Source organism: Saccopteryx leptura, chromosome 12 (genome assembly GCF_036850995.1).
Source record: "Saccopteryx leptura isolate mSacLep1 chromosome 12, mSacLep1_pri_phased_curated, whole genome shotgun sequence".
Lineage (NCBI taxonomy): Eukaryota > Metazoa > Chordata > Mammalia > Chiroptera > Emballonuridae > Saccopteryx > Saccopteryx leptura.
In genome coordinates, this window is record NC_089514.1 from 25,736,748 (window position 1) to 25,752,460 (window position 15,713).

The following is a 15,713-nucleotide window of genomic DNA, read 5'->3' on the forward strand; positions in this document are numbered from 1 at the left end:
ACAGTAAAAAGAAAACCAAACAAAGGTGTACTGCCTTTAGAGACAGAAGAGCCAGGTTTGAATTTCAATTATGCCATTGGGTCTAGATCAGTGACTTTAGGCAAACCTGACTTTTTCAAGTGTAAAATTGAAATACTTTACAGAGTGTTCTGCAAATAAAATAAGCAGTTGTGTGTGAAAATATCCTGTAAAGCATTAAAAAAATTCATGCATATACATGCACATGCAGATACATCTAGTTTGTTTTGTCTTCATTTTGACCACTTCAAATCCACTTTAATTACAATTTATTTTCAAATAAAATAACTACACATTTTAAACATCTTTTTGTTTTTTTAAGAGCCAATGAGATTGTCACAAAGAGATATTCTGAGATATATAATATTGTAAAAATCTTTTCATCCCCAAAGCAAGTCTATTCAAAATCCTGAAGAAGTAGAATCCATTCAAAGTTAGGAAGATTTCAAAATCTTCCCCTAGATCTGTAAGTCACTTGCTGAGGCCATATTCCAGACAACGTTCTCAGCTGGAGGGAATTAAGACAAAGAGTTAAGATACCTGTTGAATGTTTTCCTGCTGGGACTTTATTGTTAGCAACCTCCCTCAGTTCTCTTTGAGCATGAGTTTAACGCTGCAGGGGGTTGAAAAATATTTCTACATCTTATAAAAAATGGAGAGCTTGGATTGGGTGTGCATGTATGCTTATACACAGCTCTATTCTCTATTTGTACCTAAGCATTTACCAACCGAAACTAGTAGCAAATCAAAAACAAAATAATATACTAAGCTGTATATCTAGGTACATGGCTTTGACATATCCTTTCAACACATAATTTGCATTTTGATAATAATCACACTCATGACTTTCTTTGGAAAAAAATAGTTATGTGCAACCAAAGAGCCAAATCATTCTACTGTTTTAAGTCTCAGAGTAAATCAATGTGATTTTTCTCATCTAAATCAGAAGATTTTCAATGACCTGTGAAGAAAGAACTACACCAGTCTCAGTATTTTATTCTGATTTCTGGCACTCCAACAGAAGTACTAGTTATTTAAATGTGCTACTATCATAATATTTTTAAGTACAGAATCCTGAGAAAAAGAGATATCCTATCCATTCAACATCAAAATTAGTGCTTCATATGTCCTGGGGGTGGTAGATAGACAGAAAAGTGCCAGAGACCAAACAAAATCCATATAAAGTAAAGAAAACAAAGCACAAGTCTATATCAAAAAAATAAGGAGATGGTTTATATTAGTCCTCCTTTTCATTGATTCTTTTTAAGGCAGAGAAGTTTCCTGAATGGCTGTTGAAATTTAGAATTACTCAAGATTATTACAACAGAATGGCCAGAGGGGTATGCTGCCATTGTGCCCTTCACCATATAGTAGCACTGAGTTCCATAGGGAAAAGTGAAGGTCATATTTGCCATGAAAGCAGCAAAATAAGAAATAAAGAAGAGAAAGAATGTTAACACTGTTCTTGGGGCATTTATATGGACGTCTGTGCTGACACTTCTAAAACCACAAGACCCATTTTGCATCCGATGAGTGCGCTTGTAGAGAGAAATAAGTAACGTCAAAGTGCACATCACAAATATGGCGAGAGGAAAGAGGAGTGCCAAGTTGACAAGAAGCACTTCTTTAGTGTGCTTAACCCTGAGTGTTACCACTGTCCGCGTGGCATTCCTGAGGATAGCATCCCCTGGGCTTTTAGGGTCGTCTTCCTAGACACACAGAGCTGCAGCACTCACAGAGGCCAGAAGGCTTGTCAGAAGCAGCCAAGGCATTGACTTTGGGATCCTGTATTTCAGCCAAAGAAAAATAGGTCTGGGTGAAGCCTATTAACTTCAGGCTGTAAAATACAGAAAGGCAGGTGGCAAACCAGAGACTGACAGAGCTAAATAAATGTCCAAAGGAACATCATCGTTGAATCAGAATTTTTTTCCTGAGAAGAGGGTGCAGAGTACACGGAGAAAAAAAATTGTACCATTAGCACCAGCTGCAGACCAAGTCTAGACATCCCGACACATATTAAAAGGAGTGGCCTTGGTGTTAGCTTTCTGCTTCTGATCAATTTGTTACAGCTGATGATTATAAGAAATCCATTTACTATAATCCCTATAATAAATTCTGCTGACATGATAAAGAGAAAGTCATGTCTCCTACCACAATTCTTAGCTTTTCCTTATGGATGATGTTAAATACCTCCCCCAGCTGATCTTGCAGATAGGAACATATACTGAGAAATCTGATCTTCTGCTAACTGCTGGATCCTAAGTAGAGTCTTACACTAGACCTTCCCCCTAAGGGAGAAAATCAGAGGGACTACTTTTTGAATCTGGTGCCCTTCAAATGAAAGTGTGGGAATGCAAATCCAAAGATTTGAATGATGGTTTGGTCTTCCAATTACATGCTAGGGGAAAAAAATGTCATTATTCAGTTCTCACTCTCATTCAGTTTACCCAAAAATATGATTATAAATATTTTGCTTAGGTTACTATTATTTCTTTTTTATCCTACTGGCACATTCTTGGCATTTTTATGCCACATTCTTGGAACAGACGACTGTTTCTCATTACTGCCGCAAGTATCCAACCTCAGGACACTTTTATTCCTGATAATAATTTCAAGATACTATAATAAATTTTCCCCTCCACCCCCCAGCCCCTGCTCAAGCCCAACCAAAGACAATTTCCTCTCCATACTTGAAAATTATTTCCTGGGAAATAACTTTGTATAAGAATCCTTCATTCTCCTAAGTAATCTTTTTTATTTTTAAAGCCTTGTTGGTAGAATTGTGACCTGAGGGTCAGCAAAGCAGTGCTGAAAACAATGTATAATTAATCCACGTGCTGACATCATCTAATGCTCATGCTGAACAGCATCATGTCAAAAGATAGATGGAAAAGAAATTTCTAACCACCAGTAGAGGGCATAATTACCCATGGGTTAAAATGAGCTTATTCTTTACTTCAAAGAAATGTTCACATAACCTTGCTTTACTTTTAGTCACATCGCAGGTAAAATGCAAATAAATCACTACTATGTCATAAATATAGTAAGATATGGTGTGCAAAGTGCTTAGCTCAGTGGCTAGGTCAAGCTAAACACTCAGCAAATATTAACTCTTAATGTTAGTCTTCATACTGAGTTTACCCCAGCAAAAAAAAATGAGTCTGTTTCAAAATATTTTCAACAGTTTAAATGTTTTCAGTGAGAAAAAATATTGCAAGAGTACTGAAAATAGAAAAAGCAAAGAACTAGACTTCTTATCCACTGTCTACACCAGGGGTAGTTAACCTTTTTATACCTACCGCCCACTTTTGTATCTTTGTTAGTAGTAAAACTTTCTAACCGCCCACCGGTTCCACAGTAATGGTGATTTATAAAATAGGGAAGTAACTTTACTTTATAAAATTTATAAAGCAGAGTTACAGCAAGTTAAAGGATATAATAATAGTTACTTACCAAGTACTTTATGTTGGATTTTCGCTAAGTTTGGCAGAATAATCCTTTACAAAACAACTTACTATAGTTAAATCTATCTTTTTATTTATACTTTGGTTGCTCTGCTACTGCCCACCATGAAAGCTGGAATGTCCACTAGTGGGCGGTAGGGACCAGGTTGACTACCACTGGTCTACACTATTCGTGGTTGTTAAAGTCTCCCAGAGCCTGACCTGTGGTGGTGCAGCGGCTAAAGCATCAACCTGGAATGCTGAGGTCACCAGTTTAAAACCCTGGGCTTGCCCGGTCAAGACACATATGAGAAGAAAATACTTTGAGTTGATGCTTCCACTCCTCCCTCTGTTCCTCTGTTTTCTCTCTCTCTCTCTCTCTCTCTCCACTCTCTAAAATCTATAAATAAAATCTTCTTTTTTTGTGTGACAGAGACAGATAGGGACAGACAGACAGGAAGGGACAGAGATGAGAAGCATCAATTCTTCGTTGCGACACCCCAGTTGTTCATTGATTGCTTTCCCATATGTGCCTTAACCAGGGGGCTACAGCAGACTGAGTGAATCCTTGCTCCAGCTAGTGACCTTGGGCTCAAGCCGGTGAGCCTTGCTCAAACCAGATGAGCCCGCGCTCAAGCTGGCAACCTTGCGGTTTCAAACCTGGGTCCTCCGCGTCCCAGTCCGATGCTCTATTCACTGTGCCACCACCTGGTCAGGCAATAAATAAAATCTTAATTAAAAAAAATAAGCCTCCTGGAGTCCACCGTAGAATGTGTTATTTACTAGCTCATGAAAGCAATGGCAGTGCTACTTACGTTGCCATTCCTCTGCTGGCTTTCTCACTCTTCCACTCATCTTCCACACACACAGCTATCCAAAAGGAAGCAAGATCTATCCCAGCTCTAGCTCTTCTAAAATGTTAGTTTTGAGACCTGTACTTCAATTTTGCCTTTGTTTTTTTGATTTGCAATCTCTCTGTCTATAAAACATGACTTTTCCCAGTGAGTGGACCTTGCCTTCATGGTCCCCAGGAAGCTATTCCCATTCTAGGTACAAGAGAAGAAGCTTCCTCTCAAACTCTACAGACCAGTGTCATCTGAACAGTTTACAGCTTAGTGTTCCAAGTTACCTCTCTGCAACTGGGTTATATACAAATTGAATGTTGGCATTTAAAAGGGTCTGATAATTGAGTTTTCAAATACCGTAGACCTCTACAGATTCTAGTTCTTAGTTAGAAAGAAATTTCAATTAACTATAGGGTTTCACTTTCCAAAAATTGTTTTAATTAATATTTTAGTATGATTATTTTTCTCTGAATGAACTTATTGAATTAAAAATGCTTAAGCAAATGATGGACAATAATTTGGCATATACATAACCAGCCAGTTTATATTAACATGACACATTATTAATTGTGTTTTGGAATAATTAAAAATCTTGGAATGTATGCTGACCAGCAGGGTAATTTTTTATTATTATTATGATAGATGTTCATTGCTTTTGCCCATAGTGTTGCAAAGGATATGTCCAAAATAGCTTTTTCTATGCTAGTATAGCAAAATTAAGTTTTAATTTTTAAATATTTTTACCATGTTAACCAGTATGTGGGGAGACAACAATCATATTATCTTCTTCATTCCCCATTATTCCTTTTCTATGATCCTTTCTCTCAATTTTTCATGGTAAACTAGGCAATAAAAGATGGACCAATATATGTAAAATCTTGATAACCAAAACAATTAACAAACTGAGTGTAATCAAAATTAATTAATTCCCTAACAATTCTATTTTTAAAAAACAATTCTTTTAAAAAATTGAATATTTATAACAGCTACCTCAGGACATACGTATGTTATGATATGTGAAACCTTAAGAAAATATGAAATCACACTAAATATTTTATAGTTATTCTGAATCTCCTTTCTTAGATTAAAAATTAATATATATGCTAGAATCTATCCCTGTTGAGTGTCAAAGTGCTTTGAATTTTTTTGCTAAGTTTGTTTCAAACAACTTTGCATATGGACATTCATATAGGTGTAACTGGTTCATGGTCTGTGGATTATATAATTCTCCTGTGAGATTTGAATTTATTTAGAACTGATTTTATTCTTAAATCCTGCGTTCCAGCTCTCATTTGCCTCCCTAAACACCTAGGTAATTGAAAAGAAAACTTGTTTTCCAAGAACTATTCTAAAGATGTAATTGACCAGCTACAACTTGGCTGGTTTGTATTTGCATTTGTGACTTTCCTGTCATATGTGGACTGCTTTGCATTTGCCCTTATTGAATCCCTTTTGGAAAGAGAATTTTAATAAAGAACTCTTTCTCAGACCTGGGAAATGATAATGGAAAGTGACACCATCAACCTGGTCTGTACCGCCCACTAGTGGGCGTTCCAGCTTTCATGGTGGGCGGTAGCAGAGCAACCAAAGTATAAATAAAAAGATAGATTTAACTATAGTTAGTTGTTTTATAAAGATTTATTCTGCCAAACTTAGCAAAAATCTGACATAAAGTACTTGGTAAGTAGTTATTATTATATGCTTTAACTTGCTGTAACTCTGCTTTATAAATTTTATAAAGTAAAGTTACTTCCCTATTTTATAAATCACCATTACTGTGGAACCGGTGGATGGTTAGAAAATTTTACTACTAATAGAGATACAACAGTGGGCGGTAGGTATATAAATGTTGACTACCCCTGGTCTAAATCCTCACATCAACTTTGGAAATGGGCATTCCTCCAGTGGAGTTTTTTGTTTGTTTTGCCTTTGCTTTTAATAGTATTGGTAAGAGTCACATGATTCTAAGATGATGTTCATAAATTGCTCTAAAAATTAAGATGAACTTTAAATATTGATACTATGACCAGGTATTTCCCATGTACATAAACCAGCTTATTTAGTTTCCATTGGTTATAACTGTACAAATCTCTGAATTTCTAAAATAAGCACCTTGAATTGCTACTACGTTTCAGGGCTTTGGTGCTTTATGAACCACTAAGAAGCCTGAAGCTTGTTTTCATTCATTCAGGTGAAAATATTTTTGTTTGTAATTTGTAATTTCTCCACTACCCTTTCTTTGGTATTGAAATTTTGCAGAGAGAATTGGCTCTAAAGACCAAATCCATGATTGGTCCAAATTAATCTATTGGATTGGTTTATTTCAGCGAAAAATACAATGTTTTTTGCCTTTCTGTAAAGAATTGACTCAAAATTCCTCTTCCACTTTGTCTTGTTGTCATTATATGATCATTGGAGGTGTAAGGAGGAGTCTATGTAGCTTGAAAAGGTTCCTTTTCACACACTGGCAGCATTTGGGCCACTCTCCTTGCCGAGACCAGACTCCAATCACTGGAGAAACAATCCTTTAAAGCCCATGCAATGTCTTTATGTCTTTTAATGTTCACTGGGTTCTTCTTTTATGTTGGGTTGTTTTCAGTATTCTGTATGTATTATTAGCATATCTGCTTACATTGGGATGCCAGGAACTAAGACAGCAAATTAAACCTAATAGTTTTCAATAAATAATATTATTCTTTTTTTTGTGTGTGTGTGTGGAAAATGAGACACAAGTCAGTTCATTGGGGGAGGAGCTGGAAGCATCAACTCCCCTATGTGCCTTGACCAGGCAAGCCCAGGGTTTCGAACCGGCGACCTCAGCATTTCCAGGTCGACGCTTTATCCACTGCGCCACCACAGGTGAGGCAGATTCTTAAAAACCTTCTTGGTGAAGAAAAGAATCAGATTCCACTTCAACCATGCCTTTGTTTTTAGAGAAAGATATTTTGGAATCCTAAAGATTAAGTGACTTATTCAAGGTTTAAATGAGTATAAATTTGTGTAGGTCATTTTACTTTTCTAAGCTTACATTTCTTCATAGGAAAAACAAATATATTGGGAAAAAATATGGCTATTTACAATTCTGATTTTTTCAACATTTTTGAACTCTTTTTTGTTTGTTTGTTTGCCAAAACCTTGAAGCAGTTGAGTTGCCTTTACATAAACTATATCCCATCCTGGACAGATAAAGAATAGGATTTTATGATCCATTAATTAACATATTAGGTTAATAATGTCCTACTTATGAGCCAACTCTTCTCAACTCCTTTCACCCCAGCTGATATCATAACATTTATATTTTTTAGATTTTATTTATTCATTTTTAGAGAGAGAGTAGAGTGAGAGAAAGAAGGGGGGCAGAGCAGGAAGCATCAACTCCCATATGTTCCTTGATTAGGCAAGCCCAGGGTCTCGAACCGGCAACCTCAGTGTTCCAGGTCGATGCTTTATCCACTGAGCCACCATAGGTCAGACCCATAATATTTATTATAATTCTACTTTGACGGCCTTCCCATGTACAAGCTTTACTTTGTATCTCAGACAATCTGTAAATGAGAGAGTAGAGAAGAGCTCACTTTCTCAAAGAGACTTTAATTAATGACTTCATTATCTCCTTACCATATCATTAAAATTCAACTTTCATTATTCCATGGGACAATTTAAACACACAGAATATTAAGGATGCAATACTTTTGAAATTTGCATAAAGATGCAAAATGTCAATTAGTTGATATGAACTGCCTAAATATGAGAGACGTGTACGTATCTAAAAAGAGAGGCAAATATGGGAGAAGAATATTTTAATTTTTTAATTTCCATTGAGTAAGCATTAAATAATGTAACAGAAGCAGACAAAAGAGTAAAGGCTTATCCAAAAGTCAGAGAGAAGTATTTAGAATAGTGTAGTAACAAGAGTAAAACATACATTCTATTATACCTCCATACTGAAATGGACTCTAGCATTCTTAGTAACATGTAAATAATTCAGAGAAAAACCTGACAGTAGCTAATAAGGTAATAGCATAGATATACTCCCTCAATGGAAACTTTGTAAAAATAATTTATAAGATATAAGTAAATGGGGTGTAATTAAATGATACACTTTTTTTACGAAAACACAGTGTAAACAACTCATAAAACTTTTTAACATTTTCTAGTATTTGTAGAAGAACGAGTTATCTCTATTTTGAAGATAGAAAACTGTAGTCTTGAGATGTCAGACAACTTACCTAAATTTAATCTGACAATCCATGACAAAAGTAGAAATACGTTTTGAAATTCATGTATACAAATCAATCTATTTTAGATACACTATGTCACAGTTTCTCCATAGTTGAAATATTTAATATGCTGAAATATTAAATGGATACAACTCCAAATCAAGGTTCAGAAAAAATCAGAAAAGGCTGCTGCTATCATTTTAGTCTATTTTGAAGACCAAATTGTTTCAATAAATATGAATAAACATACAATGTTTAGGCATTTGACAGCAATCTGTCCCTTCAGTGTTTTTTAAATATCCTCTTTTTCAATATCCATTCCATAGAGGAAGTGACCACATTCCAAAGGAAGACCTTTTCTATTTCTAGCAGTGCTCTGGACTCAAAATAAAAAGAAAGCAGTTTGATGGAGAATAATATATTTGTACTTTTTTCCTGATCTGTTCAAAGATAGATTCTTAAAAGAAAGATTTGTAGCAGCTAGAAACCAATCGGCAAGCATTTGAGACTCCAACATCATTTATCCTCTTCAGCTTTATTATGGTAGTTAGGGCTGTCCATAATTCAAGATCAGTTTCTGTCCTCTGGTTTTTTTTTTTCCATTTCCCTTGTTTTTGAGAGATTTTAAAAGCTTAATTAAACTATATTTTTTCTTGTCTGAAATCTAGCTGATGTTACCTTGAGACAACATTTGTAAAAAAATAAATAGCTTTGTGCTCAATTTCGGTGATACTGACATTTCAGAAGAAATACTGATGAATTCAAGTGGCAATCTAAGAACTTTCTAGAAGGGCGTATGAAGCAATTCATCTGCAAGTGGAGAAAGAGTAGTACAACCTTTCCTCGATTTACATATGGATGTGGACAGGTGGTCCTTTGGCGCTAACTCAGAGAGAGAAAAAAATTGTGTTTGCAGCAGTATGTGTAAATTAAGCTTTTTCTCAAAAGATAAAATTTTTTTAGGAGACATTTTTTCTGAAGATGAAACATCAGGAAAGTTTATTTATGACTGTGACATCTAAAAACTAGTAAAGTAGAAACTTTTCCTTTTGCAAAATTACATTTTTGCATTTGTGCAGAAATATGTATACTTAATATCACCCTGCTGATTCTGCCCTTGGAAATAGTATATCCATTTTAGAAAATAGGTTGGTTTTAAATTTTTGAAGACTGGATGTTTGGAATTGAATTTCTCATTTGGGTTAGATGTAGGATGCTTATTTGAAATGTGTATATTCTGATTCTCTAACATTTTGGGATCACTAGCGCTAAGTAGAGAAAAATAGGGAAAATTCTTAAGAGACTTTTTTTTATATACATATTTATGCTAGAGTAGTTCTGTCTCCAAGTGAAGAAGAGTATATGACCATTCACTGTAAACCTTGCATATTAACATATCTATAACTATTGTATCAAATCACTCCATAATTGTCAGTGATCAATCAAATAAATATGAATAAAATTACAAAGTGACCCTATTTTTTTCTAGGAAATTTTAAGAATATATGTTTAAAAGGACTCAGTATAACTATGTGTTCCATTACATAGATTCTTCTACAAAGTTTATGGATAGTGTCTCTTTCTCTATCATTTCTATTAACACTGTGGTTATTGATATGTTAAATTTCATCGTGTGGTCACATTGTAGCTTTGCAAAGTTCTGCATGCAATCATCACATTGTGAATTAAAGTTTGTGCTATGTTAGCAAGGGAAATAAGCATCTAAATCTGGTTATATCTTTTATGAAGGTCAGCAGGTATCAGCATGTGAACTGGTATCAGCATATTCTATGGCTTTCTGAGTTCAAATTAGATTCCCTTCTGCCCTGCTCTGTCTCTTCAGTGACCACTGGCATTGACAAGATACTTATTACTAAATCTCATATTTTGGTTGAGAGAATGTTTTCTATTTTTTTAGCTGACAGTATCCCAAATGAAAACTAAATTTTTATAGTTAAGTTTAGTCATAGTTCTAAGAATGTAAGCTTTAACATTATTAAACATCCTGTCATTATAGGTTAGTAATTAATCTAGGTTTAGAATTACAACTACATCAACTTTCAATAATTTTACGTTTTTTTCTTTTGAAAAGAATGAAGTTGTTACAATCATTTTATATACATTTACTATAAAAATGATTTCATCTTATACATAGCACATTAATAATTGACAACTTAACTTACTGATAGAGAAGCATTTTCTCCCCAAACATTATCTACAATAGGCAAATAAAATTTCATAATACAGTTGTGCAATAACTAATTATTCTTAATTTGTTAGATGTTTAAATTTTTCCCAATTTTTTTTTTTTTTTTTGTATTTTTCTGAAGCTGGAAACGGGGAGAGACAGTCAGACAGACTCCTGCATGCACCCGACAGGGATCCACTCAGCACACCCACCAGGGGGCGATGCTCTGCCCCTCCGGGGTGTCACTCTGCTGCGACCAGAGCCACTCCAGCGCCTGGGGCAGAGGCCAAGGAGCCATCCCCAGTGCCCGGGCCATCTTTGCTCCAATGGAGACTTGGCTGTGGGAGGGGAAGAGAGAGACAGAGAGGAAGGAGAGGGGGAGGGGTGGAGAAGCAGATGGGCGCTTCTCCTATGTGCCCTGGCCGGAATCGAACCCGGGACCTCTGCACGCCAGGCCGACGCTCTACCACTGAGCCAACCGGCCAGGGCCAATTTTTCCCAATTTTTAACAATAAAAATAAGAGCAAATATAACCTCTTTGCAGATGATTATTTAATTTCATTTCTGATTCCTTAAATCATGATGCAGAAATGGTATAAAGTAAATGACAATTTTTAAATTCTTGAAACATACTGCCATATTGTTTTCAGGGAAATTGAATCAGTTTATATTCCATCAGCAGAATATGAGAATTTCTGTTTGCTGTATGTCTAGCAGTATTTTATGTAATCTTTTAAAGATATTTTCTAATTTGATAGGGAAAACACCATTTACTTTTTAAAAAAATTTTATTTAGACAATTAATTTTAACAGTGTTACATTGATCAATTAGAGTACATAGATTCAGAGAAAACATCTCCAGATCATTTTGACATTTGATTATGTTGCATACCCATCACCCAAAGTCAAATTGTCCTCTTTCACCTTTTATTTGGTTTTCTTTATGCCCCTCCCCCCCACACCCTCCCTCTCCTACCTTCCCCCACCTTCCCTGCCCTCTGGTAACCACCACACTCTTGTCCATGTCCATGAGTCTCAATTTTGTGTCCCACCTAAATATGGAATCATACAGTTCTTAGTTTTTTCTGATGTACTTATTTCACTCAGTATAATGTTATCAAGGTTCGTCCATGTTGTCGTAAATGATCCTATGTCATCATTTCTTATGGCTGAGTAGTATTCTATAGTATATATGTACCACATCTTCTTTATCCAATCATCTATTGAAGGGCTTTTTGGTTGTTTCCATGTCTTGGCCACAGTGAACAATGCTGCGATGAACATGGGGCTGCATGTGTCTTTATGTACCAATGTTTTTGAGTTTTGGGGGTATATACCCAGTAGAGGGATTGCTGGGTCATATGGTAGTTCTACTCTTAATGTTTTGAGGAACCACCACACTTTCTTCCATAATGATTGTACTACTTTACATTCCCATCAACAGTGGATGAGGGTTCCTTTTCCTCCACAGCCTCTCCAACACTGTTATTACCTGTCTTATTGATAATAACTAATGTAACTGGTGTGAGGTGGTATCTCATTGTAGTTTTGATTTACATTTCTCTAATAGCTAGTGAAGAGCATCTTTTCATATATCTGTTGGCCATTTGTATTTCTTCCTGGGAGAAGTGTCTGTTCATCTCCTCTTCCCATTTTTTTATTGGATTGTTTGCTTATTTGTTGTTGAGTTCTGTGAGTTCTTTGTATATTTTGATATTAGGCCCTTATCTGAGCTGTTGTTTGAAAATATCATCTTCCATTTAGTTGGCTGTCTGTTTGTTTTGTTGTCAGTTTTTCATGCTGAGCAAAAATTTCTTATTCTGATGTAGTCCCATTCATTTATCTTTGCCTTCACTCCCCTTGCCTTTGGAGTCAAATTCATAAAATGCTCTTTATGGCCAAGGTACATGAGTTTAGTACCTATGTTTTCTTCTATGTAATTTATTGTTTCAGGTCTTATATTTAGGTCTTTGATCCATTTTGAATTAATTTTGATATAATGGGACAAACTGTAGTTGAGTTTCATTCTTTTGCATGTGCCTCTCCAGTTTTCCCAGCACCATTTATTGAAGAGGCTTTCTTTTCGCCATTGTGTGTTTTTGGATCCTTTATCAAAGATTATTTGACCATATATATGTGGTTTTATTTCTGGGCTTTCAATTCTGTTCCATTGGTTTGAGTGTCTATTTTTCTGCCAAGGCCATGCTGTTTTGATTGTCGTGGCTCTATAATATAATTTGAAGTCAGGTATTGTAATGCCTCCAGCTTTGTTCTTTTTCCTTAGGATTGCTTTGGCTATTCAGGGGTTTTTATATTTCCATATAAACCTGATGATTTTTTGTTCCATTTCTTTAAAAGATGACATTGGAATTTTGATGGGAATTGCACATTAAATTTGTATATTGCTTTGGGTAATATGGTCATTTTGACTATATTTATTCTTCCTTTCCAAGAACAAGGAATGTTTTTCCATTTCATTATATCTTTTTCAATTTCCTTTAACAATGCTTTGTAGTTTTCATTATATAGTTCCTTTACATTCTTTGTTATGTTTATTCCTAGGTATTTTGTTGTTGTTGCAACCATAAAAGGGATTATTTTTTGTTTGTTTTCTGATGTTTTATTGTTGGCATATATGAAGACAATAAACTTCTGTATATTAATTTTGTATCCTGTGACCTTACTTCATTGGTTTATTGTTTCTAATAGTCTTTTTGTCTAGTCTTTGGGGTTTTCTATGTACAGGATCATATCATCTGCAAAAAGTGAAACCTTTACTTCTTCTTTCCCAATATGAATGCCTTTTATTTCTTTCTCTTGTCTGATTTCTCTGGCTAGAACTTCCAGCAGTATGTTGAATGAGAATGGAGAGAGTGGGCAGCCTTGTCTTCTCCTTATTTCAGAGGAAAAGTCCTCAGTTTTTTTGCCATATAATATGATGTTAGCTGATGGTTTGTGATAAATGGCCTTTATTATGTTGAGGTATTTTTCTTCTATACCCATTTTGTTAAGTGTATTAAACATAAAATAATGTTGTATTTTATCGAATGCCTTTTCTGCATCTATTGATAGGATCATATGGGTTTTGTTCTTTGTTTTGTTGATATGGTGTATTATGTTAACTATTTTAACCATTTACTTTTTATTTGTATATTTAGAAGTGTGGTTGAATTTTTTTAGAAAAATGAATTACTCACTTAAATTTTCTCTTCTGTTACTCATTTATTGAAGTTCTTTAATTGAAGGATATGAGAATGTCTTTCATCTTACTGCTTTAAACAGTTTCTTAATCAGAAAGGCAAATTTAATTCTATATTTATAACTTAAAGTTATCAGGTATTTATTTGGCATAATATAAAATTATTACATCATTTGTAAAAGCAATTCTAATGCAAAATTTAATTTAGCTTTATGGTTTTTTTAAAATCTGTTTTAATACCTTTTAATACATGGTCTACAGATAATACTCAGAATACACTCTACGCCTGATAAATATGACAGAGGCCCTTAAAACTTTAAGTTCCTTTTGCTTCTTTGTGCTATATTTATAAAGAGCATTATACACTGATGATGTGAGCAGTGCTTTACTCATTTCCCTCAAACTCATTTTGCTATTTGTTAATATGAATATATCTAGGCTGACCAGCAAGTGGCACAGTGGCTAGAGCATCAGCATGGGATGCTAAGAACCCAGGTTTGAAATCCTGAGGTAGCTGGCTTAAGCATGGGCTTTTAAGCACAAGGTCACTGGCTTGAGCATGGTCACTGGCTTAAAGCCCAAGGTCACCAGCTTGAGCCCAACATCACTGGCTTCAGCAAGGGGTCACTGGCCCAACTAGAGCCCTGTGGTCAAGGCACATATGAGAAAACAATCAATGAAAAATTAAGATGCTGCAACTATGAGTTGATGCTTCTCATCTCTCCTTTCCTGGCTGATATATATAATATCTCTACTGGAGAACAGGGAATTTAAAAAAATCATGCTATTTTAAACAGTTCACTTTCTTCCCCTGTAATGTTGGTCCCTTAGGTGAGTAAAAGTCTTCAAAGTGGTATCTAAAATTAAGCTTCTTAAACTATCTATGTATTTCATTAAATTTCCCTTTTATTAAATCAGTAATTTATCACTGCTAGGTGAAGAGTGCATATAATCAAACTACATTTTAAAAAATACATCAGTTTCTCAACTTCTCTTGAATAATAATAATAATAATAATAATAATAAAATACTTTATACAAGGTGACTGCTGGTGTTTATTGTATGTTTGTGGTGAATAAGAGATTGGATTACTCCTGTTAAACTGCAGATGTGAGACCCTGGATCCCAAGAGATGATGCTCTTCTAATGAGGGTAGTTGTGTGCATTTTTTTCCTAGATAAAATTTGCTTTTCAGAAAAGCATCCTGAAGGTCAGTGAGAATGAAGATCAAATTAAAATAGTGGGAGAGGAATTGAAGCCATCAACATATATATGACTAGGAACTGAGAGGGCGGAATATCTATGGGCACCTTAAAACTCACATCAAAAATGCTTTTTTCAAATTTTCAAATATATTCTTGTTTTTCTGTGGACTTTATTAATAATAAGAGGCAGTAATTTCTTTCAGGCTGGTATTTTGAAACCTCTCACCGTAGGAACTTACTGAATTAAACCATCTCAATATTTTCTACTTGTTCCAAGCAATGGCTGTATGAATAACTTACAGAGAAGCTATAAAATGCTCTTAGCTATTTCAAGTGGTTTTATTCAGTCTTCTTATATAGCAGAGTTCAAACAATTTTACAATATTAAAGTCATATATCGTTCATCATGCTAAAAGAAAAATAGACATACTTCTTTTCTCCTAATAAAACTACTTTTTTTTTTTTTTTCATTTTTTTGAAGCTGGAAACAGGGAGAGACAGTCAGACAGACTCCCGCATGCACCTGACTGGGATCCACCCGGCACGCCCACCATGGGGCGACGCTCTGCCCACCAGGGGGCGATGCTCTGCCCAT

At 35.0% G+C, this 15,713-nt stretch overlaps 1 pseudogene; it reads right to left on the minus strand.

The window, feature by feature from the left end:
- Positions 1-1,268: 1,268 nt before the first annotated feature.
- LOC136384184 (taste receptor type 2 member 40-like) lies at positions 1,269-2,143 on the minus strand (annotated as a pseudogene).
- Between the last annotated feature and the right edge of the window lie 13,570 nt (positions 2,144-15,713).